This window comes from Gorilla gorilla, chromosome 14, assembly GCF_029281585.2.
Source record: "Gorilla gorilla gorilla isolate KB3781 chromosome 14, NHGRI_mGorGor1-v2.1_pri, whole genome shotgun sequence".
Lineage (NCBI taxonomy): Eukaryota > Metazoa > Chordata > Mammalia > Primates > Hominidae > Gorilla > Gorilla gorilla.
The window spans coordinates 4,013,906-4,041,590 of record NC_073238.2 but is presented as its reverse complement, the minus strand read 5'-3'; the positions used below and the strand labels follow the sequence as shown (position 1 = coordinate 4,041,590).

General features: G+C 34.7%; 1 long non-coding RNA gene across 1 annotated transcript; it reads right to left on the bottom strand.

Moving 5' to 3' along the window:
* Positions 1-14,658: 14,658 nt before the first annotated feature.
* Positions 14,659-27,314, bottom strand: LOC134757036 (uncharacterized). Its single transcript, XR_010130658.1, has 3 exons — positions 27,204-27,314; positions 23,331-23,493; positions 14,659-14,818 (listed from the first exon to the last, which is right to left on the bottom strand). It is a non-coding gene; the product is annotated as an uncharacterized lncRNA (long non-coding RNA).
* Between the last annotated feature and the right edge of the window lie 371 nt (positions 27,315-27,685).

Below are 27,685 nucleotides of genomic sequence, written 5' to 3'. Positions count from 1 at the left end.
TGACATAATCTATATTATATATAATATAGATTATTTATATTATATAATGAACTATAGTATATATTATATTTTATGGCATGTATATAATATATATATTATATATTAAATATATAGTATATATAATATATAATATATAATATATGTTAAATAAAATATATATTATATAATATATAAATTATGTATTATATGATATGTAAATAATATATTACAGGTAATATGTACCATATGTAATAAATATATGAAATATTTTATATAATGTATGATACATGTAATATAATATATGATATATATTATATGATATATGGTATATAATATGACATATGATATATATATTGTATTATTCGCTATATATTTTATAATATATGCTATATATTATGCAATATATGATATATATTATATAATATATGATATATATTATACAATATATGTTGCATATTATATATAACATATGATATATATTTTTTTAATATATGATATATCACAGCACTCTGGGAGACCCGAGAGGGGAGGATCGCTTGAGGCCAGGACTTTGTAACCAGCCTTGTCTACACAGCAAGACCCCCATCTCTATACAAAAATAAAAAATATTTTTAAATGCTGAAAAATGAAATACTAAATTATTTATGAATATATAACTTCAATAAAAGATGAGAAAATGCACCTAGGTCATTAGGACAATTTGTATGAAACAATATCCAATTTGCTGTCTGTTACTTCTCCTTCCTTATCATGTCTAATTTTTTCTCATCTTTGTGAATTCCTGCATCTACAGTAGGCAAAAAACCAAAAATCAAAAGGAATCTTATTCTATTCACAGCCATCAGAAAAATGTGTTACTATTCCTGTAGTCAGTTAGGTTCTAAATCATACATTTGAGATATATTTGAAACTCGTCATAAAGAAAATAAGCATCATATTTCTCACTAAATAGCACCTGAAATATTCCATATGAAAGGAAAAATACAAAAAACTAAACTTTTAATTACTAACCTCCTTAAAGGAAAAGAATTCTATGCGATTAGATATTTGATAATGGATGTCCAATACCTGAGATTTAAATCCCATTTTCTGTGTCCTAACATCTCACCTTCAGAAAATCTCCAATATTGGGTTATTTGGATTATATATTTAAAACTGAATATACTTGAAGATGTGAATGATTTGTTGCTGCAACAAATGGTTTAGCAATTATCTGCATTAAAATGTGTTTCATGAAGAACAGAAAAAGAATATTTCTACTTCAGTCCTTAAAAATTGTGAAAGGACAGCCACAGGCTTAGTTTGTCAATCTTGAATTCTTTTGGTATTTTAATTTCACCAATAATTCTGGAACTGCTCTTTTTGTATTTCTCAAAATGTTTTGTCTTGCATCGTGCAATAAGGCAGCCACCATCATATGTGACCACTGAGCACTTCTAATGCAGCTAGCCAGAACTGATGTTTTAAGTATAAAGCATCTTGTTCATTTTTATACTAAATCCTGAAATATTGTTTTGAATATACCAGGTTAAATAAAATAGATTAAAATTTATTTCACCTGTTTTTTTTTTAAGTGTAACTACTGGAAAATTTAAAATTACACATATGGTCTGCATCATATTTCTATTAGACAGCACTGGCTCACCGTTCTACTGGTTGGCTAGCTTGTACCTCCAGATAACATCTGATAATCCAATCACTAGCTATCACAAACTAGATCTTTCAGATGTTTCCTATTAAAATGTTCATTTAATTTTGAAATGAATTCCTAGAAAAGCTCATATAATACTATTATAGAAAATCATTAAAATCAACTTAATAATTTGCCCAACATGAAACAGAACTTAAGGTAAATCTACATTTGTTTGGTTAGTATTTATTGTACTGGTAAAGACCAAAGAATTGGTAATGTTCAACAAAATATGAAAATGCCAGTGACGTTAACAAAAAATAGCTGGAAACCAAAGAATCTTGCTTACGTCACAATCACAGCCAGGAAAATGCAGCTCATTTTACAGCCAGTCCCCAATGTGAAGAATACGTAGAAGCAACAGTAAATAAAAAAAGAAGTATAATACAGAAATGCCTAATATCAAAAAATTCATGTAACAGAATACTGAACTTCAGTATTTCTAATACATGTATATACACATTCCTGCTAACTGTAGAATATTTCCTGCAAGTTATGGTCCCAGTGCCTCACCAATGGAAGATCTATCTTGTACTATTCAATGCATACTCTCCCTAATAACAGCACTATACTAGCAGGTTCATCATCAAGTGAAGGCTGTTTGCTAGATAACCAAAACCAAGATTGGAAAACTAAAAAGCTGGAGGGAGGGAAAACACAGCCTACAAAATGCTTACAAGATTAGCAGCAAATGATGAAGTAGTAACAAGAGGGGCAGAAAAATAGAAAGATTATCATCGGATTTGGGAATTCAAAGAGAGCTCAGCAAAATACTAGGACATGGCTCATATAAGATGGAATAAGCCTGGAAATACACCCCCCTCCCCAACATTTCAGAACATAAAATCTACAGAAAGAGAGTCCTAATGTATTGAACCTGGTTTCTCCATTGAAACAAAAGTCTTCAAGGAAGGAGAGATACATAAAATTTAACAGGAATACATATGAAGCAGTATCTTTAAAGAATGTAAATATATCAACCAAAAGTAAATTTGAGATTCAAATTTCCATTGCTAAAGTCTTTTCAGAGTCAGAACGACATAATTATTATATAACTATTCAAAACAAAACCAAAAACTTACTGGAAAGGAGAACAACTGGTTTGAGAAGAAAAACTTTTCATGGTAGAGCAGAAATAACTGTCAAGGAAAATACTTAGAAAAAGGCATATATAAAGAGTGGCCTAGTTTTACTGCACACGTCTTTGCCATGCAGAAACAGCTAAATCCCATCTGACAACTACTTTCCCTTTCGTGTACCTTGCCTTTAGAGAATAAAATATATCTGGGTTTGATATAGAGGAGACTAATTTTCACATTAAAAAATGATTTTCTTAAAAGCCTGGCCTTACAGTTTAAAAATTATACGATTAAAATCAAGATATTATTCCTATAAAAAGCCAAACTTTAATCCATTTAAATCATGAAACTTAAAACTTAACTTGAAGCAATTTCAATCATGAAACTTAAAACTCCAAATTACTATTGTGAATTAACACTTCTCCACTATTTATCTTGCAATTTTAAAAACACTTCAGAAAGTAGCAAATTTGTAAAACAATAAATAATTCGTACCTATAGTATCCTCATTTTGCCATGCAGTTTTATTTAAATCTCACTTAAAAAGAAATGGAACTCATTCTTAAAGGGTAGAATGTACATGATGTAAAGCAGACACAGGAAGATTTATCTTTACTTACTGAAAATCAATAGTACAATTCTAAGATTTTTTCCATGAAACTATTGAAATAAGTCCTACTTGAAAAAAGAAATCCCACAAGAGTTAGCAATTAATAAAAACACCAAAATGAGAAATTCCCCAGCATGGAAAATTCCTGTCATAAATGTTGATGTTTATCCAGTTAAAAATATATACAACGAATAATATCAATAAATAAATGTATTAGAAGGAAATAATAGATGTTAGTTACGTATACCCAAAACTATACGTATTTTAGGCTCTATATTTACTGAGGCACAGAACTAAAAGAATTTTTAAAGTTCTTTCTATTAGAAACTATTATCAATAGGTTGCATCTTTATGGCCCAACTGAGTTGAAATTCCAAATAAGATCCCTTCAAATTTAATAAATGGCATTCTTCATTAACAGCGTTTAAAAAATAATGGCTGAAACACATAATCAACATTACACTGAAGTTCTATCTGAAGACACAAAAAGTTGCCATCCACACCAAAACTACACATATACCTTCTGATTTTATAGAATTGTTCCAATGTCTTTTCTGTCAATATCATTAAAATCACCCTACCTGTTTGGACCGAGGTCTACCAGGAGAAAATTTTCTCTTAGTAATAGCTGGTTTACCCATGCCAATTTTTGGAGTGACTGAGATGTAAGTTGTTGGCATGATGTTTCCAGCAGAGGAACTAAGAGCTGAAGGGTAATTATGCAGCATGTCATGTGAAGGCAAGTCTGAAGAAGGTGTTGGGGAGGAAGACACATCTGCCTTGCTTATGTCTGCTGATGATGAAAATGATGACTCTGTCTCAGATGATAACTTTATAGATTTGCCTCCTTGGTATGAAACATCTTTCAAACAACCCTCAATTTTAGGAGTCATTTCAGAGTCCATCAATGCAGTAGAAAGCTCAGAATTTTCTTTATGTTCCTTTTCTCCTTGTAGCCTTTCTATAACCAACTGTTCCTCAGGACATAATGAAGTGCTTTCCTCATGTGGGGACACTAAGATTTCTAGTGGAAGAGTGACAGATTCAATGACTAATTTTGGAGGCCTTGATTCTTCTTTGGATACCACCGTTTTAGGTTCCTCTAACAACTGCAGTTGCTCTTGCTGCACAGTGATCTGGTGTGTAACGACTTCAATGTTTTCTGTCATTTCCATTTTATCTTCAATTTGATCTTCACCACAAATATGCTTCACTTCAGAAGACATTTTCATTTCTTCACTATCAACCTCATTAGAAATCTGTTTTTCCAATTCGGTATTCACTGTATGTTGGGATGATACTACAAAATTCAGAACATTTGTTATGGTAAGGTACAAACAAATTTTAAATTTTATAACTGTAGATATATAAAACATTTGGCTACACTAGAACTTAAATCAGAAGGTAGTCATCAAAGCAGACAATTATTAAGTGAATGAAAGCCAAAGTATACAAGGATTTATGGATTAGAATTAGCCACACACCAGAAAACCTAATGAAAACATGTTTTATAACTTAAGTACTTCCAAATGGATTGAAAATTACACAGGAAAAGTTCTCATACTCATTTTTTAGTTAAGAAAATGAGGATCAATCATGTTATGTGAGGTACCTAAGTTAAAAAGTAAAGACTGATCTAGAATGTGTAGGCATTTTCTAATAGTAGATACCCAGATGTAACAAAGTTACTATAGACTCAAAAGCACAGACAGAAAAGATTTGCTAACCACCAATATTTATTTTGCTTAACCATACCTGCCAACCTAGCCAAAATATTCTTTGGATATAATCATTTCTCTTCATCATTGTCTATAAATTAAAAGACTAATCTCAGAAAATCTATAAACTTAGATATCAGAAACATAGTCACTGGTAAATTTTAAATCAGGATACCAGTATGTTAAACCTTTAACTCAATCTCATCAAGGTAATTTTTAAATTATAGTAAAAAGACACTGCTAGCCTCATTTACCAATCAGTGACTAAAATTTATCTATTTATCTATGTTCTTTTTTTTTTTTTTGAAACAGGATCTCAATCTCACTCTGTGACCCAAGCTGGAGTGCAGTAGCACAAACATGGCTCACTGCAGCCTCAACCTCCTGGGCTCAAGTGGTCCTCCCACCTCAGCCTCCCAAACTGCTGGGACTGCAGGCATGTGTCACCATGCCCAGATTTTTTTTATTTTTGTAGAGACAGGGTCTCACTATATTGCCCAGGCCTATACATGTTCTGATACCAAACTGAAATCTCATCTTCTTTCCCACTTTATTGAAAGACTACAGGTAGGGATAAAAGAAAACTACCAAATAACAGATCTGATAGTACAAAATATTTTTAATCATGACCTCCCCCCTCCAAAAAAAAAAAAACTTTCAAGAGAAACTAACTTACTTTAGATCCATTGTTAATTCTTTTCCAGAATCTCTTAACTAAAAGATTTAGTTACTGTAACGTATATATATACAGCAATTGCAAAAATGTCTTTGGGATAAAGACATTATCTTATAACTCAAACAAATTAGACAATATGAACATACTGCTTACTAGCAATGAGAAGACTATCTGTGTCCTCTATACCCTCAGTGTAGGGAAAGGCTTTCTGAATATGACTCAAAAATCCAGAAGCAAAAGAAGATTAATAAATCTAACTCCATAAAAAAGAAACTTTTGCATGGCAAAAAAAATAATAAAAACAAAGTCAAAAGACACATAATACAGCCTGGATAACATGGTGAGACTCTGTCTCTACAAAAGTAAAAAATTAGCTGGGCTTCGTGGTACACATAACTCCTAGCTAACTTGGGAGGCTGAGGCAGGAATATTGCTTGAGCCCAGGTCAAGGCTACAGTGAACTATGACCATACCACTGTACTATGGCCGGGGTGACAGGGTGAGACACTGTCTCACACAAATAAGCAAAAAAAAAAAAAAAACAAGAACAAATAAGCTAGCAGAAAGTATCTGCATCATGTAACACATATAAAGGCTTACATCCCTCACTTATAAAGAACTCTTAAATTTAGGGAAAAATGCCAAAATCTTCAATAACAGGCAAAACACATGAACAGACAATTCATGAGAAGAAATAAAAGCTGACCCTTAAACACATGAAAAAATGATCAACTTCACTCTTAGGATAAACAAAAATTAAAACTACGTTGATACACTACTTTTCACCCAGAAGACAGACAAACATTCAAAAGCTGAACAAGTCATCCTGTTAGCAAAGACGTAGGAAAAGTTCTCTCACACATCTCTGGTGGCAATGCAAAGTACCATAAGCCCCAAGAAAGGGAATTTGACGGTATCTCACAAAGCTACATATGTGTACACTCTTGAGGCAATAATCCTAGGAATTTACCCTACAGATTTGTCCCTGAGAATTCAAAAACACACATGCACAAAGCCAGGGAGTGTAAAATCATTTATAATGCAAAATATCATAAACTACTGAAATACCATGGGTTACTGAGTAACCCATAGCACAGATACACAATGGAGTGCTATGCAGCTGTTTAAAAGGAGAAAGAGATCTCTTGAACTTGCCTAACTTGCCCGGAAGTGATTCCAGATTTTATTACACGAAAAAAGCAACATGCAAAAGAACATATACAACATGCTACCTTCACTGAAAGAGCAATATATCCTCTTATTCTTAGATGAAAAATAACAGGAGGTTTAAAACAGAAAACAATGAAGTTAGTTACTTCCAAGAGGCTGGGGAAAATGCGGTATAAGTAATAAACAAGAGACAGTGACAATTCTGAGTAAAACTTCATATAGTTTTGAGTTTTGAAAGTATACTCATACCTTCTATATTTAAAAAATTAAATCACTAAGAAAAGAAAGGGGAATAAAATCTATTACTGAGAGCAAACTGAAGCAGACTTGCTTTTTAGATTGAGCAACTGAATAAATGTGCTGTTCTACAACCCAGAATTTTTATTGTAGAAGAACAGACATGCAAGAATGAAAAGGCAAAGAACTCAATGGAGAAGGATAAGAACTGGAGGTGCTGGTATAAATTCATTATTTCTAAGTTATGTATATGTATATGAATATTTATGTGTATATACATAACATGTAGGGGTGTTCAATCTTTTGGCTTTCCTGGACCACATTGAAAGAAGAATCGTCTTGGGCCACACACAAGATACACTAGTACTAATGATAGCTGATGAGCTACACACACACACACACACACACACACACACACCCAAAAAAAGAAACACCTCATAATGTTTTAAGAAATTTTATGAATTTCTGTTGGGCCACATTCAAAGCCATCCTGGACCACATGTAGCCTGCGGGCCATGGGTTGGACAAACTTCTGTAAGTGTATACAGATGCATGTATTTCCTGACACCACCTGCTGAAAGGGTGAAGAAGCAAACACCCTCCAGTAGCAATGAGCACACCCAGCACCCATTCCCCACTAAAGGAATGTGGGTTACTTATTCAACAATGGACTTATTCCAGGACTGGGGCACGGGAGGTATAAGATGAGCTTGTAACATCTTGTTACACCAAAAAGTATGAAGTGTTCAAATAAGCAGTGAGGGCAGAACACCAGTGCCAGCTTGAAGGAGCAACTGACAGCAAGTATGGGACTATTTGAGCCAAAAAATAATTAGGTAATGAGTTGTAAATGATTGAAGATAATAGGAGTTCATGAGCCAATATTAATAGTAAGTAAGTTTAACATGTGAAAGAAGTGTTCTTGCTTACAAAAGAAAGCAGAGGGCTAACTGGTAAATCTGGTGGGAGTGCGAGAGCTGGAAATGCATCATTTGCAACCAAAAGAAAGCATGTTAAAATGGCATCATCAGGCAGTAAGTTTGTTGTTGTTGTTGCTGTTGTTGTTGTTGCTGTTTTTTGAGACAGAGTCTATCTCTGTCACCCAGGCTGGAGTGTAGTAGCATGAGTTCGACTCACTGCAACCTCTGCCTCCCGGGTTCAAGCGATTCTCCTGTCTCAGCATCCTGAGTAGCTGGGATTACATGGCACCCACTACCATGCCTGGCTAATTTTTGTATTTTTAGTACAGACAGGGTTTCACCATGTTGGCCAGGCTGATCTTGAACTCCTGACCTCAACTGATCCACCCACTTCAGCCTCCCAAAGTGCTGGGATTACAGGTGTGAGCCACCACACCCAGGCTAGGGAGTAAGTTTTTCAAATCTAGAAGGAAATTCTGAGGAAAAGCAAGATATTTGCATGGTCTTAAAGTATCCTCACATACTGCTTTATTAGATACAAAGGAGTGGGGAATAGAAATTGGGCAACAGCCTGACCACGTGATTCTCATGAGGGAAAGTGGAATAATGTGTGCTTCCAGCTGTGATACCCTGAGGATGGATCAGCACTTTGCAGTATTCTGGCCAATAATGCATGCCTCTCATCTAATTATAAGGGGTTATCAAAAACAACATGGGGAAATTTCTGTTTGAAAAAAGAAAAAAAGAAGTATATCGAGAAGAACTCTATTCTTCAAAAATACCAATGACAAAAACTAAATCCTAGAATCTACTTGGAGGAAGGGGTAGGCTATGAAGGACATAAGATCAAATGACATAACTGGAACATGGCTAGTACATTAGATAAACATACGACATTGATGTAAGTTTAGGAAGTTGATAGCAGGATTGTGATTTTTTAAAGAATATTCCTACTATTAAGAAATACATACTGAAATGGTGGTAAAAAGGCACAACGTATGTAATTAACCCTCAAATAGTAGGGGGTTGGGGGAATAAAGACACACACACAGACACACACAGATACACACACACGCACACACACACACAGAGAGAGAAAGCGAGAGAGGGCATGCCCAATGATAATGAAATGCTAACAACTGATAAATCTGAGTAAATGGGATACACGTATTATTTTTATTTTTCCAACTTTTAGAGTTTGAACTTATTTTCAAGTAAAAACTTTCTAAAAACGCATAATATACCAACGAACAGACATTCCTGAGATAAAAATAGGAAAAAGAAACCCATCTGACAATGACTGTTTTACAATAAAGATCCTGAAAAGATCACCCCCACTCCAGCTCACCAGGGAGCAGCCCCAAACTAGACTGACAGCCCTGTGGGGGCACACTGATTTGCCCCAACATCTCCAGCCTTCACTACAGTGATGTTCGCACACAGTAAACACTCAAATGTTAAATGCAAACAAATGAGCAAATTATGACTCAAGACTACAGAGAGAACTACAGAAGAATTCAACAGCAGAGAAAGATGATCATTCTTCAAATGGTTCAAAGGACAAACTTTTCAATCCATGAAAAACTCTATGGTAACTGTTTCTGTACTTACTTTGTGTTAGGCATTGTGCTGGGCACTTTATAGATACCACTTCATTAAATCCAACATCCCTGTGAGGTAAGTACCGTTAACCTTCTATACACTGACTTAGGGAAGTTCAACAGGTAGCCAAAGATCATCAATTTAGTAACTGAAAAAACTGCAGTTTGACTCCACAGCATAAGCTTTGAACCACCACACTATAGTGCCTTCATAGAGCAGAATAAAAAGATTAAGTATCCAATAGTATTCCCAGAATTTATGTAATTCTGTCACTCTCAAAAGAGAATAGCAGATTACAAAGAGCAAATCGAAAAGAAGCACACCAAAGGGGAGACAGAACAAGCTGAGAAAGACACCCAGAATTCTCTACCAGTTCTCAAGACAATGAAAACCATAATAAAGAAGATTAAGAGCAAGAGACAAAAATTATCCAGTAGTTACTAGATATTATTAGAGAGTGTAAAGAAGGTAATTTTTTAAGTGAATATATTTTTTTAAAAAGGTACTGGGGCGGGGGGTGGGGGCAGGGATGGGGATTCACACATCTCCCAAAGCTTTCAGGAAGAAAAAAAGGATTATGATTAAATTTTTTCAAGTTAAGATTTTTCTCATGACAGCATAAACTGAAAAAACTGAAGAAAATGTTTTCAGAGTATAAAAAAGAAAAATTTGTAATATGAAACATTATACTGTGCCAAGTTCTTATAGCCTAAAAGGAACAGTCTCTTTCCGACATGTAGGGTTTCAAAAAATTTATAATTATTTTTAAAGGATCACAACCAAGACTCCAAAAGATTGAGGGTAAAGTTGGAATTAACAGAGGAAATATATTTTTGCAAGAAAATTGTGACAAGGTTTACAATCTAGATTAATCGAATCAGAGAAAAGGGGAATAAAAACTTCATTTTCAGTGGGGAATGGGAGAAAATTTATATCTTTAATATTTATAATCATTTACATTCACAAAATGAGATTCTGAATTATAAATCATTGCAGGAAGTAAAAGAAGAGAAAAATAGAAAGAAATTATAAGAAAAATTTTGCCTCAAAACAGCCAAGTATTTCAATTGTAACCATCAATCCAAACAGTGACCTCTATTAAGCTTTCAAAAGATACATTTTTATAACACAAAAGAATCCAAAATAAGATGTGAAAAGATAACCATTGAACTGTTAAACTAACACCCTACGTGGCCATAGTGTCAGGCAAAGCAAAATACCTGCCCTTCCTGATCCCTCAACAAAAAACACATTACATAGAATAAAGAACAATTTTATACTGGTAAAAAGCACAATATATTAACACTGTTGCTAAATAACAGCCACAAGTTATTTGTTTAAAAATATGATAAATTGATAGGAACAATTAATAGTGGTCAGTTGTAACTTGTTGAATCAACAAGTCAAAAAATAAGGTAAAAGGACTTCATCTAACTAAATGAAATTAATAAACACAAATGCTACACCTTTAAAAAGTCAATACTTCAAGTATCAAAACATTTATTTTAAAAAACCTACCTTAGTTAAACTCTCTGATTAAATGAAATGAAAGCATAAATTAACATACTTCAGCACAACTTAAAAAAACATAAAGTTATTAGCTAAGGTATATACATACATAAAGTTACAAATATAATAATCTTGGCTTCAGCCAAAGCTATAGCCTAAGGTAAACTTATAGTCTTAAATGTCCTTTTTCCTTAGGAAAGAAAATGAATTACAAATTCAACTTCGTATTAAAGTAAAAAGGCAAGTAGAGGAACTGAGTGAAGATAAGAGTGTAAATATACAAATCAGTCAAACAGCAGAGTTTTTCCTTTCCAATGATAAGTCATTCAGCAAGAGAAGGAATCTGAACTACCTGAGGAAGCAGGCCAGAGTTCATCACAATCCTTCAGCCCTCAGGCCCCACTTCCCAGGTAGCCACAGCTGAGCACAGTTACCCAGCAGCTCTTTTTCCCCCAAGGAGAGAAAGCCCCTTCCCTCAACCCCCACCACTCAGGCAGATGTCTAGTAGAACTTGCTGAAGACCACAGCAGAACCTGGTAATACTGCTTGCAGTTCTAGGTGCCAAACCTCACTGGCGAGGACAGGGTGCAGGTACAGGATCTCTCTGCGTCTGCTCCCACCTCCTCCCCACGCCAGGGACCAGGGGTTCTGGCCACATCACCCTCCTTTCCCAGGCCCTCCACCTCCTCCCTAGAGAAAGCAGTTCCGACAAGGGCAATGACAATGCTGTGCCTTCCACTCCCGCACACGAGCCATCACGCCCTCTCCAGCTCCAGGGAAAACCCGCTCCAGGCCCATGCAGCACCTGAGGGTCATCTCCATCCCTCAACCTCGGGACACCAGCAGCCCAGGAAGACTAAGCTTAAAAGCTAAACCGCACCTTGGATTCCAAGGGCTATCTCCACTACCCCACTGCCCCCAACCCGGCTCTGAACACCTCACCCTGAAGGGGCAGAAGCCAAGTGAGGTAGGAAGTTAGTTAATGAATTCATCCGCATTTTTTATAATAGCTCAAAATTTTAAAGGACCCAAATGTTCACCAACAGGTGATTCAATACACAAATTGTGGTATCTCCAGCACTCAGTAATACAAAAGAACCACTACTGATCTGTGCAGCAATAGGGATGAATTTCAAAATAATTACACCGAGTTAAAGAAGCCAGACCAAAAACGAGTATATACTATATGAAGCTTTTATTAAAAATTCTAGGAAGTGAATACTAATCTATAGTGAAAAAGCAGACTAGGAAGACAGAGGGTTTGGGTTTGAACAGCCACAAAGCAAGCCAAGAGGCACCAGGAAACTTTGACGGTGATGACTATGTTCATTATCTTGAAGAGTGTACAGTTTACTGTATGTCAGTTATATGTCAATAGAGCTGCTTTTAAAAAGGTGATGGTAATATATAGATTTGAATAGATATCCGATTTGTCTGTTCTCCATATAAAACATACAGAGGATTTAAAAATGTAAATAAACAACCTACTTTGCATTTCCAGCCATTGGTTGGTACAGATTTCATAATTCGTTGAAGACAAAAAGTATGATACCCTTTGTCACACGTGTCACAAACTAGCATCTTGCTATCTTCTCCCGATTGTCTAAAAAGTAAGATAGCATTAATGATGGCTTATCTTTAAACTTATGTTTTGCAACATAAGTAATCATGAAAATCATCAGTCCTGGGAACTGCACAGTTCATAAATACCTCAGTATCTGTTTTGTCTCTGCAGATAGTAACAGAGGTAACCCTGCTATAAGGATTGCCTCCTAAATGGTGATCTTTACTCAATGCTCACCTACGGTTAACTTGCTCTAGCCATTTTAGGATTCCTGCAAAGGAGGAAGGGTTGAGGCAAGATGAATAGCCTCTGATCTTTACTTTTAAAATATAATTTTTGAGAGGAAGGCGCTATAACTGCTAGGTGCTACTGTGTGGAAAGAACAAATCCTGGCACAGCAAATTGAAAAGACTGTCATATAACGTAAAGAGGATCAAATTTGGCATCAGATCTCTATTTGTATTCAGGCTGCTGTTTTCTAGCTGTGTCACTAAACAACTTAGACTAAAGCTCTCTGAGTTTCACGTATAAAACGGGAATAATAAACATTACTGTGATAATTAAATGTAATGCAGTTTCAAGTGCTTAGGATGTCTATTAAGCAATTAAACGTTGAATAATTATTTCAAAAGATGAACCTTGTCATAATTATTAAGAATTATAATTGAAAACCTAAAACCTTTCTTTAAACACTCTTCTGCCCCCAAAGATTGGGCCCCTGCCCTACAGCGTTATCTCTGTTGAGATTTTTGACTATAATCACTTTCAGATACTATGATTTTAAATTCAAGAGGAGGGGAAGAGAAAAAATGGGGAAAGCAAGAAGAGCTGAGAGAGGAATCTCTGAATGAAATCTGTGGGATAAACAGAAGTCAACAGGAAGATGGGTCAGTTGGCCTCCAATTATTATTCAGTTCAACCTCTCCATAAAAAGTCACATGTTTTATCTCTTCAGCTACATGGAAAGATCTTGGAGGACAAGTACTCTTCCTTCAAGTTCTTTTAATCCTTCCCAAGAAACTGAGTGCAGATACAAGGTATCGAATAAATGTTTACTGAATATTTTATCTAATTTTTACCAAAATATGAAGGTACATATTCCTATTTATGTCACGTAACTCTAAGATATTGATGCTTATTTCTTATAAAACTAAATAATAAAAACAGGCTGATCATGGCAGTTGGGCATAATTCTTGCTGGTTTCAACAAAAATTCTCAGCCTGTAAATGAAGATGCTGGTAACATCCCCAAATTATCATGCTCATTAGAATCATGGGGGTGCAAGCGGAAATCACAGAAAAGACTGGAGAAATGACCAAGAGATGAAATACAATAGGAAAAGATAACCCCCTTACAAATTTTTAAATGCCACATATTTCATTTTCGAATTATGCTGACCAGGATCTACTCAAGGTGCCTTTTAGAGAGATGCAGATGTACATTAAAATAATAGTAGAAATTGTCCTTCCTGGAATGGAAATTCAAACACATGACTGACGTTTTGGCTCAACTCTAATTCTTCTACGTCTGTAGTAACAGGTTTAAATCCTATCACATCCCCTCCCCGGTGCCCCTGAAGACAAGCTACTTTATTCTTCTCATGCTTGTTTTAAATTGTTAATATTGCTTATTTTTTAAACTGTTGGTAAATTTAAATTAGCTCTTTAGACTACCAGAGCAATTTAAATGATTAAAATCAGTTTTGTTTAGACTTCTTTCAAAATAATATAAACGTTAATATCCAGTAATTTTCTTAAGTATGATGAAGTCACTCTGAATGAATACAGCCAAAATATGAACAACCTCTATTATATTACACAAACCTTTAGCGCCTAGTAATAGGGTCCCTCTTAAACCCAATACACAGCTTTGAATTGAAATGAAAACTTACTTGCAATTCTGGCACACTTTGCACTCAGGACATTGCCAACCTGCACGTTTTAATGGAGTAACCGCTATATCCAGGCACATTCCATGATAGTGCTGACCACAAGTAATACAAAAGAACTGATCTAAGAGGTCTCCCGGGCTGTCGCACACTGCACAGTTTGCATCTTCCTTCGCTATAATTAACAGTAAAACAATGAAATTGTTGTATAAGAATTTAAATTTTTTCTGACTATACAGTAAAATCATTTGAAAGGATTTGCATCATGAACCTTTCAGACATTTGAAGTTATTCACCTTGAATTGTCATCTAATCAGAAAGAGGTATCAATAAAAACACTGTAGGGTATTTAATCTAAATGTAACCACATTAAATTTAATCGTATAGTTTTGCAATTATTTGTGGCTATATCTACTTGAGACCATAAGCAGGTCTTCTTTAATTTTCTATTCCTAATGCCAATGATAATGCTGGACACCTAATTAATGCTCAATATATGCTCACTGGAAAGAACCAAACAAGGAAAATACCAACTAAGAAATGCTTTGCAGTGTAACATAAACATTTTCTTTGAATGTTAAATATATTTTGAAATTACAAAATCAGACAAGAGACAAAATTAAGAAACGTTAATATCAATTAGACTAAGATGCTTCTTAAGCATAAACAGACTATTCACATCACATAAGGGCTTTTTTTTAATTACTGGAAAATGTCTTATGTGGAAGAACATTAAAGACAGAAGCTACATATTCATACACAAACACATTACTTAATATACTAATTATATATTCTTCTATATTAATTTCTAGTTGTAAAAACATTAAAATCCACATCATTATGGGCATCATCCATCCCTAAATGTGGATTAAAAGAAAATGTACTAACAGTTCTTTTACCATAGAAAACAGAAAATATAAGGATAAACTGCCCTGCCAAATATACAGTTAAACTTATGCATATTGCAAAATAAGAAGGAAAATAATGTATTCTAAAATCATACCAATCTTAGATAATGTATAAAAAATATGCCTGTATATAACAAGTATCACAAAGTATATGAATCTTTTCACTTTTCGAAGGTTTGATCATTCCTATCTACTATTCTGACTCATATGTTCTTTCTTTTCCAGTCAAGCTTATCATACCAACCTTTGATAATATATATAAATATGCCTGTATTTAACAAGTATCACAAAGTATATGAACCATTTTTTTTCCTTTTTTTTTTTGAGACAGTTTCACTCTGTCACCAAGGCTAGAGAGCAATGGCGCGATCTAGGTTTACTGTAACCTCCACCTCCCAGGTTCAAGGGATTCTCACGCCTCAGCCTCCCCAGTAGCTGGGATTACAGGCGTGTGCCACCATGCCCACCTAATTTTTATATTTTTAGTAGAGACGGTGTTTCGCCACATAGCCCAGGCTGGTCTCAAACTCCTGAGCTCAAGCAATCCTCCTGCCTCACCCTCCCAAAGTGCTGGGATTACAGGTGTGAGCTACCGCACTCAGACTTTTTTCCATTTTTTGAAAGTTTGGTCAATCCTATCAATTTCTCTCTGACTCATACATTCTTTCTTTTCCAGTCAAGCATCTTGAAACAGAGTAAAAATATATTCCTTTTATTTGTACCGGAGTCTGCAAACTTTTCCTGAAAAGGGCCAGATAGTAAATATTTTAGGCTTTGTGAGCCATAGCAGTCTCTGACAAAAAGTCAGACCTTTTGTTTTTATTTGCACTCTTTTAAAAATGTAAAAATAATTCCTCGCTTGAGGGCAGTACAAAAACAGGCTTCAAAATGTGGACGCTGGCTAGACCTCTGACATACTTCACGAAGGCTGGCTTAGCACCTAATACTCATCTGAAGCTACATTAGTGAGGCTGCCAATGCCCATAGGAAACCCGATTTAGTCTTTGGCTTTTTGCACTTTGCAGCATTTGCATTGCTAGCCACTCCCACATTAAAACGCCCCTTTCCTTAGTTTCTATCATGGCAACTCTCTCCTAATTTCTCCTTAGTTTTCCCCCACTTTCATCTCATCCTCCTTTGTTGGCTTTTGTACCCATACAATCTTTCTAAATGCTGGAGTTTCTTAGGATTTCATCCTTTTCCTTCTTTCCTAATCCCCCATAGTTTCCCTTTGTGATCACATCAACTCTCACGCCATAAAATGCCACCATGATTCCTAAATCTGTATTATTGGCCCTAGAATTCTTTCATAAACCCCAAAACTTTATTCTTCAAGTCTTACTGGATCTCAATAGCCAAGTGTTCTAAACACTCAATCTCAACTGCTCTAAAGTGAAACTTTTTTAAAAACCCGAAACATCATCCATTTTTCTCAAGAATAGATAAAGGCAGAAACCTTAGTATCATTGTTGACTCTGAACTCAGCCCTGACCCAACACATCCAGCCAGATCCCAATTCTTATGTATTAAACTTCCTACACATAATTCTTCCTTATATGTTTATAGTTTAGTCTATCATATTAGGTTGGTGCAAAAGTAACTGCAGTTTTTGGCATTACTTTTAATGGCGAAGACTGCAATTACCTTTGCACCTACCTAATACTCTGTCTCGCTAACTGCAGTATCTTCTGCATCAAATCATCTCTACTTACGGTTCTGACATCCTCTCTAAATCATTTTCTACACATCCAGAACAATCTTTCAAAAATGTAAATCTAATTGTTAACCTCTTTATAAATTAAAACTCCACCAATACCTCATTTTTCACCTAAAAGAAAATCAGAATTTTCAAGTATGAGGCAAAAAGGTCCTTATCTCCCTTTCCAACTGAATCTCAGAACCACTCACTATTTCGTGGTCATGGTGGGTTGTCTGCCATGCACCTCACATAACATGCTATTCATGTCTGTGTGCTTTTACACATTCTGTTCCCTCTGCTTGAAATTTTGTTTTTCTGCTGTGCTCCCAGCCTTCAAAACTCTGCTCATGGCTGGGAACAGAGGCTCACGCCTGTAATCCCAGCACTCTGGGAGGCCAAAGCAGTTGGATAACTTGAGGTCAGGAGTTCGAGACCAGCTGGGCCAACATGGTGAAACCCCATCTCTACTAAAAATACAAAATTAGCAGGGTGTGGTGGCACATGCCTGTCCCAGCTACTCAGGAGGCTGAGGCAGGAGAATCGCTTGAACCCAGGAGATGGAGGCTGCAGTGACTAGAGTTTGTGCCATGGCACTACAGCCTGGGGGACAGAGTGAGACCCTGTCTCAAAAAAAACTCTGCACATTATTTCCTGAATACCTATTACCACACCCAAATATCCATTTAGTTGTTGAATATTACTTTTACCCATATGCTTACAAGAAACTTCTGTTACATAATCATTTATTTACAGCACAACTCTGTGAATCCTTGAAGGACAGGTGCCTTAACTTTTTTAAATTTTTATCCCCAACTGCCTAACATGAATCAAGTCTTATTGAACATATTTTAAGTGAAGGACTTACTGCTAAAATCACTTTTAAATGGCTCTTTAAGTGATAGGCATTTAAAATAAATCATTAATCTAACAGTGGAAGCATCATAAATTGGTTCATTTTTGATAGAAAAGACATAACTGGGATGTTATGTTTCTTAATATTAAGAGAGTACTAGTATTTATCTTTCAAAATATGTACATTGAAAAATTGATCTCTTTTTGCTCACCATAAAACTTTTAAAAATTGGGGGAATACTCAACTAATTATCAGATAATCAATTCATTTTTCTATTATACTCTCCTAGGAACACTAAAATGCTTCTGTGAAACTTTCTAGAGTTTGCTCCCCTGACACTTCAAGTTGCCATGGTAGCTACTAGCGACATGTGGTTTCTGAACAAGTGAAATGTAATTAGTTCAAATCGAGGTATGCAGTAAGCATAAAATGCACACTGGATTCCAAAATCTTAATGGGGAAAAAGTATCTCAGAATTTGAAATATTACTATTTTGGATTACTGAATTAAATAAAATTTACTACAATTGTTCCCAAATGTTTCCTTTTCCTCAAATTTTTAACATACCCACTAGAAAAATTACTTATGTTGCTCACATTATATTTATACTGCACAGCACTGTTATATACAACAAAGTTCACTCTGCAACAAGACAACTGTCATTGTCACAAAAATCACTTTTTAGACTATGATGATCTCCACCAATTCCTTACTGACAACCTTGCTGTCTTATCTGATTACTATGGATCATTGGTAATAAATTAGTCAAAGAAAAACATCCATGTAATACATCTGGTGCAAAAGCACTTAATATGCCTTATGTGGAAAACAATATTATTTTTAAAAGCACTACACAAAGAAATGAGGTTGGTTCCAACCCTCCCAGTCAGGGAGAAGATGTGTGGGAATACTGAAACAACCTTATGGAGGTCATGTATAAGAAGATTATCGATACTACTGGATAGGTTTGGTGTCATCACAGAAATTAAATATGAATATTTAGACACACATGTCTGTAAGCCAGAGACATTAAGTTTAAAGCAATAATCAACTAAGAAATTTTTCTTTAAACAGTTGAAAAAGCAAAAAGACAGGCTATAACTAAAGATAATTTAAGAGGGGAGAGGAGTAAAATCCAGGTCTATTTGGCTTCTAAGATCAGGCTCTTGACTACTAATCAAATTGACTCCTCAGTAAACTTTACTAGTGATCAATGAAAGTGATGAGTATTTGAGTACATACAAAAGTAGACATGAAATGCCAACAGTGGCATACAATGAAGCTAAATGGAGTAAAGGGAGCAAGGTTCTTATGGCAGGAGAAAAGTGAGAGGAAACAAAATGATCATCTTTAGAGAAGGTCATTTCCTAAGAGACAGCTGTAAAAAGAGAAGAGATAAATAAAAAAGACAAAAACATTGAGCTTAAATTAGAACAGAGCTTATCACAGATCCTTAAACTTGATGAAACTATTGCTTAAGAAAGCCCAGACAACACATAAGAATAAAAGCATTGGTGAACAGCAAGAAAAGTCAAAATAGCTGTCATACAGTGTAAATTGAAGAAGGACCAAATCAGCATTGCTTTCTAATTTCCATCACACTGTACCATCTGCCAATTTTCATTACTGGCAGGACACTGGGCTGAGTGATTTGTCTATAAAAGAGAATCTCTGGAAAGAAAAAATAAATCATGGATGTCATCCAAAGAGGCTAGACCATATCATTGGCAGGTAGATAAGAAAGGTCAGAAGACTGACAGAATTTAGGGTAAAAGAAAAGCAGCAGGACTTAATGCCAAGAAATACAAAGATAACCAAAGAAAAGAGGCTGGAGTTAAAGCTTAAGTGAAGTAAAAGGAATTAAAGCTAAATGATGAGTAAATACATTGAGGAACAGGGGGTGAATTAAGATATGTAGCATTTCCATGTTTAAACCTTGCAAAAACTTCTCATTGCAGACTGAACAGAACCCAAACTCCTTCCCTTGCTTACAAGCCTACATGATCTAGCCTTTTTTCACCTTGATGATGTCTCTACTACCCCCACCTAGTAGGCTACTATGCTCCAAGTAAAATGACATGCTGTCTGTTCATGAATCATGCCAAGTCCACTCCTCAAGGTCTGTGTAGTGGTCTGTTCCCTCTCCCTGGAATGTTCTTTCCTCTTATCTTGCATGATTGGCTTCTTACCATTCACTTTTCCTATTCAGGAAGTATATCTGGTTGTGTCTCCTAGATGGAATTTTAGTGTAAAATTTCCAGACAAGGTTAATGTATCCTTGTATCATCATGAAAATAATGTTGCAACAATGACCAGCCATTTACCTATGACACAGCACCCTAAAAGTGTTTCCTGATGAAAATCTTGGCCTTCTTCACAGATACTCTCTTTAGTGGATTTCTTTATAATGAGATGCATGATTTTGTTAAATTTCTCAACTTTTATAAAAAGATGTCAACCTTACTCCTAACTCAGTCAACTATCACAGCTACTGCTCTGCCCTTTAGGAAGCAACAGAAAATACATATACTCAATATGTATTATCATTCTTATAACTTAAGCCTTAGATAGGAGGTAAAATAACTACCCTTTTTAAAGCAATTAATATATACAAGGCACAATGTTATGTGAATTCCATTCATTGTTTTCATTTAACCCTCATAATAACACTATGATTTCAGACAGTATCATTTTAAAAGCATAAAAAGTAACTTCTGCCATGACACACAATTAGGATAGGAAGAAATATTTATAAAAGATGTTAAAAAGGTGACAAAACATCCTATCTGCAATATTCTTTAAATTATATCCTTGGAACTTAATCCAAGATTATGATCGTCTTAACAGATGGGTCAGAAAGCTGTGTAGTTAGAATGCACTGTTTAAGATCCCCAAGGAGGCCGGGCACGATGGCTCACACCTCTGTATCCCAGCAGTTTGGGAGGCTGAGACGGGCAGATCATGAGGTCAGGAGTCTGAGACAAATCTAGCCAACATAGCGAAACCCCGTCTCTACTAAAAATACAAAAAATTAGCCGGGTGTTATGGTGTGTGCCTGTAATCCCACCTACTTGGGAGGCTGAGGCAGGAGAAATCGCCTGAACCCGGAAAGTGGAGTTTGCAGTGAGCCAAGGCCATGCCACTGCATTCCAGCCAGGGTGACAGAGCGAGACTCCATCTCAGAAAAAAAAAAAAAAAAAAAACAAAGAAATCTAATTTAGTCATTTAGGCCTTGATTTTATACCACTGACTTAGTTTGAAGGCTGCTATAAGAAACAGCCCTATGAAACTGGTATTTTTCTACTGCAAGTTGGCTACTTTAAGACAATTTTTCATTGCATTCTGTCAAGGGATGTCTTATTATTATACCATTATATCAAGTGATGTTATAAATACTAAGAATCAGATTAAGGGCTCATATGTCTTTCTTTGTACTGACTGTTGAAAAGGTATGGGGTCAAATTTGTGGTTTGTCTGGAATTACATATTTTTGGGGGGTCTCTCTATTGTCTTCATATTTATCCTATCTAAATTTTCCATTGCCAAATTTCCTTACTTATTTTTAGTTTTATCCTATTGCTCATGTATTTTTATGAGTCTCCATAAGTCTATTTTGGAAAAAGGCAGAGTACTCACAATTTTAGTATATCTTTTAGCTTTATGTTGCCATAAACCTTTCATTATATACATGATCAACAACAGCAAATTATCTCACCTCAGTATTTAGTTTATTATTTTACAAACTGATTTATGATTGCTAACATGTAACTGAAGGTATACACTATTAAAACACAGTTTTCAGTAGAAAGTAGCACTGCCATTGAGTAAAAAACTGTTCTAACATTAGAGCAACATTCTTATACAAGTTTGCATGTTGTTTACTGAGGTCTAAAGCATGACTACACAAAAGGCTGAATAAAATTCAGATTCTTACATACACATACAATTGTTTTATTGAGATGACAAAGTATATTTATTATGCCACCCAGAATATAATCCACTCTGATAACTGCCAGTTTATGCACTTGATGAAGTAACTCAGTACATAAATAGTAGCCACAACAGTTGCTGTGCATGAAAGTTCTTCTCTTCCAGATTGAAGAGTGTACAATCTAAAGCATTTTAAAACTTTAAATCCCTTATTAGCTTAAATATAATTTAAAATTTTAGTTTGCCTTACCTATAATTTGTCTGTACACTAGGTTACTAAGGGTGATATGATTACATATGTGGACACAAAATAATTTTAATGGAAAATGAAATTAGGGTACTCAACAAAGATAAAGGGTAATGATCATGTACACTAACCGTATTTGAGATTAGTTTAAGCCTGGGGTAGCTATACTTATGTTTCACAGACCTGGAGAAGATAGGAAAAAAAGCTTTTATCAACATTGCTAAGGAACAGGTAAAAGCTAACATTAGGTAACTAAGAGGTGACATAAAAAAGACTGAATAAAATATCATGGAGGTTTCATAATAAGATTGGAAATTCAATAGACTAGGAGAAAAAAGATCTCGAAATATACATGCTCATTGGGAAAACACATAGTAAGAAAAAGGAGAGATCTCTATTTAATGATACAATAGTAGAGTTATAATTTCCTGTATAATGTAAATTTCAAGCATTTAAACATTTTCATTTAATTATAAAATACTATTTGGAAAAGAAAGAAAAACAGCACAACTGCAGATTACAGATGACTAAGATAGATGAATCATGAAAATGTGCCAGCAGAGATTTCTATCACACCTATCAGGGATACACAATTTCCAAGAATTTCAGAAGTATTTGGTGTTCCTATTAATGTAAATCCTGAAATAACACCTGAGTGAACTGTCTTCTAATTCTTCAACTGGATGGCTTTTTAGTGTAAAAGATGTTGAATACTGATTGGCTTTTTAATAATTTTATAGTATATGTCAGAAATACTGCACAGTCCCTATTTACATCTTTCTACAGTGGTTTTTAAAATGTTTTAAGAATAAAAAACATGCAAACTTTATTTGATTTTTCTGAGGAAATAACTTTTTGGATTTAATTTCAATGAAACCGTTGATAACATTTCCCTCCCCAGCAATCTCTGGCAACGATTCCTCAGATTTTAAAGATTATGTATTATTACCTTTTAATACAAGTAGAATAACACTCAGGGAATTTACAACATTTGTTATTTTCAGTAAATACATTGGTTGAAGTTTGAAAGTCTATCCGTAGTGAACTTACATCTTTCAGGAGCTTGGTCAATGTGTTCTGGACAAAGCAGGAAGATGTGACTGAAATCCTGAAAGGAGCCGGCTCCTGCAGCACAAGGATAATGATACATCTGGGTACATTTCTCTTCACAGCATTTGATAGTGGCCCCAAAGTGCTTACAAAATGCACATCGCTGAAAGGGGTAAAGGAGAGAAATCTCTTTATAAAACCTTGAAAAGGAATATTCAAATATAAGCTGGGAAGGTATAAAAAACTCTCTGTACATCACAAGTAAACAAATTGAACCTGCAAAATATTAAACAAAAGATTCGTTAAAAATAATAAAATCTACATTACTCAATTTAGTGCCTCGTGTGCTACGAACTCATCCTTCCATTCAAATTAGAAAGTTAGAATTTCGTTCCTTATATTTTCAAAAATAAATTGTGAAGCATTTTTGAAACAAAACCTAAAGATTTTTTTTTTAAAGCAAATAGTAATATGGTTAAAGGGGCAGGTTTCTATATTGAGGATTATTATAAAGTTTTTAAATCCCACCAAAACTAGTAATAGGAACATATATTATTTATGAGACATATTACTATTTTTTACCCTGCCTAAAAATAAATACAAAATAAACTCATCAATTATAAGTTAACAGGGACACAAATGGTTAAAGACTCACAAAAAAAAAAAAAAAACTACATACTTCAGTGTAGCAATCAACTTCAAATTTCTTAACAAAAGATGGAAATGTGGGGGAAAAAAATTAGTCATCTGGTATCTTTCCCATTTCAACCTGCCTCCATTATCTTGCAAGTGGTAAAACGCACAGAAATAAGCCCCAAAGAAGAGGGGCAGTCTAGGGCAAGTGAACACATAAGAAGTAAGAAGAAATTATGTAAAATGTTGCATTTACTTATTCAGTTTTCCCTTAGATTGATTCACAAACTCTTCCTCATTATCCCAAGCCCATTTTGAGCAGCATTTTCTTTGAAGAGAGTCGGATGGGCCCTGTACTATACAGTATTAAATCTCTATGTGGGAAATGACTATCTAACATAAATTTTTGTTTACACCGTTACATGGTACCTACTTGCTTATGCCATTACATGATCAGTTTACCTTTTTCTCATCCTAATCCAAGATCCTTCAATTGAGGCACCATACTATCTTTGTATCCAAAGCACCAAAAACGTTGCTTCAAACAGGCCCTAATAGATAGGTGTTCCTATACATATACCAAAAAGACTTAACTTTTGGTGATCTTGTTTGTGAGTGTGGCTCATAAACAGCTTTGCTGAGATAACTGGAGCCTCACGTAGCAGAGACAGTTGGACCCTGCTAACATTACTGTGGATATCTTCACATGTTACTACACTGACTTTATATTCTGCTAATTAACCAGGGACTACAGTAGTTAAAATTATAATTGTTTTCAATGTTTTATGTGTAAATCTGTATCTCGCATACTATCAAGCTCTTCATCACTGTCATCAGTCTACTGCATTGAATCAACGTAACAAAGCTAAATGACTCCTGAGGGCTGAATCAGAAAGAAGAAAAGAAAGAGATACAAAACTTTGGCCTGCCTGGTGGCTCACACCTGTAATCCCGGCACTTTGGAAGGCCAAGGTGGGCGGATCACGAGGTCAGGAGATTGAGACCATCCTGGCTGACACAGTGAAACTCCATCTCTACTGAAAATACAAAAAATTAGCCGGACGTGGTGGCGGGCACCTGTAGTCCCAGCTACTCAGGAGGCTGAAGCAGGAGAAGCTTCTAAATAACTCATAAACACTAATTACTGTTGTGACACTTTAATTTTATATAATATTTATAAGTATACAGAATAACATTTCAGTGCTATTTTGGCACTCAAGGGTATTAATGCATTAGAAACACTGAAAAAAATAAATATTTGTCTTCATTGATAAAGTGTAATAACCAGCTTTTACAAAACAGGTAATTTTTTATATTGTAACTCCCAAGGTATCTAAATATGTTTAGTGCATTAACAGAACCCAGAATTAACTGCAAATACAACACCTTGGTAGTCTAAATGTCCAAACAGAAAGGTCACATAAATGTCGAAAGAAAAAGTACAATCTTTTGAAAAATGTTTATAACAACTCATTAACATAACTAATTTCTGCTAAATTGTTAAAATCTAAAATCGCTTATTTTGATACCATATGGCAAGTTTTGCAGAAGCCTTTTGCACTAAAAATAATCTTGGCAGATAAAATATAATGAGAGGTAAGTATATAATAACAGAAAATAATTTAAATTGACCAGCTTCTCAATGTCTTTCTCATTTTAGAAACACCAATATGTTCTCTTAATCATATCTGCAATGAAAAATATTATATTAGCTAAACTATTATGAAAAGTACTGGAATATATCTAACATACTAATTTACAATATCATATAAAGATATCAGCGAGTAAAAGAAGGAAAATAAAACACTACATTTAGGGGAACGCCTCAAACCAATATGTTACAATTAAATAGCTAATGAAGAGCACTCAGCATTAAAAGAAAATGTTTACTATATATACACAGTCTGGAATGTATTTTCCTACACCAAATAAAAAGTACTTGTAAAATCATAGACAATATCAAAGAATAGATTTCTACAGGGAACTTCTCAAATGTCAACACTCTTATACACTACACATAAAAGAAATCAAGCAAGTTAAAATATTAATAATATAATAAGTAATATATAATACATAAGTAACAATTACAAAGCAAATTAACATTTAGGGAGGAGGGATAAAGTAAACAGCTCTTGGCCGGGCATGGTGGCTTACGCTTTTAACACCAGCACTTTCGGAGGCTGAGGCAGGTGGATCATTTGAGCTCAGGAGTTCGAAACCAGCTTGGGCAACATGGTGAAACTCCATCTCTACAAAAAATACAATAATTAGGTAGGCATGGTGGCATGCACCTATAGTCCCAGCTACTCATGAGCCTGGGGTGGGAAAATTGCTTGAGCCCAGGAGGTTGAGGCTGCAGTGAGCTGTGATCACGCTACTGCACTCTAGCCTGGGCAACAAAAGTGAGAACCTGTCTATAAAAATTAAAAGAAAAAGCCCTTAAATGGTTTATCAACTAAATGGTTTATTTGAATCAATAATGAAAATTCCTAGACAGCATTTTTTCTTTTTACTTCTATTCATCATTAAAAAGACAGGGAGTAAGAAAAGGAAAAAAAATAACATGTTATAATAATATTTTCCCATATTAATCCAAGAACACAATAACAACAACAAAAACTCAGTGAGAACTCATATTACCAATTTTAAGAATGAGTCTGAGGAATTTTGAAAACTTTTATTTAATAGATTGAAATAATCTGTCAAAATGTATCTATAAAACACAACAGAATGAACAAAATTTCTGAGATTAAAGTTGTATCATAAAAAAATACCAAGAAGTTAAATATTCCACAGTTCATTTAATTAATTATCCAGTATTTATTCTGTACCAACTATAGCAATGGTTTTAGGCTACGTGCTCTAATAAATAAGTATTGTAAGGCTCCCCATGCTCCAAATTTGTTTTTAATCTTCACCAATCTGTTTTCAGTGTTAGGCAACTAGGATTCTCCCAGGATGCAGTAATAAAGAACAAAGATGGAAAGCAAGAGAAAGAGGTAGAATGACATGAAAATCTGATCCAGAAGGTGCAACGTCTGTTTTACATGAGTACCAGAAAGGGAGAAAATAGGAGGGATTATAATCACCAAAATTCTAAAGGAAAAGTTATGTATATATCTAATAATAAAAGCTAACATTTAATTAAGCATAATCCTCATTCAACAGATGAGGGACCTAAAACCCAAAGAGTCATTATCACTGTTCCACTTATCTCTATATCCCTACAAAAATACTCACTCTTGATCTGTAACAATGCCTCCTTAAACTCCCTGAATGGCAGCTTCAGGTAAAAACTTCCCAGAAAGTTTGAAATAACAAGGATAAAAGGAAAATTCTTGGAGCCACATAAAAAAGAAAACAGATCATTACAAAAAAAGAAGAATCGGGCATCAGTTCTCATTACCAATACTGAATTAAAAAAAAAAAAACCCCAAAAATCATTATTTTCCTAGGTCTATAAAAAATTATTTAAAACCAAAATTTTAATGTCTGTTAAGCTAACATTCAAGTCCATGGATAACAAATGTAAATAGGTTAAATTCTCTAGTAAAAGGCAGCAACTTTCAAAATATGCAAAATATACTACTTAACACATACACATATTTTACATGTAACTATACTACAGACTTCATTTATGTATGTGTGTGTGTGTACACGTATATAATATAAGATGAATGAAATACTTTGGATATTTGTCCCCGCCAAAATTTCATGTTGAA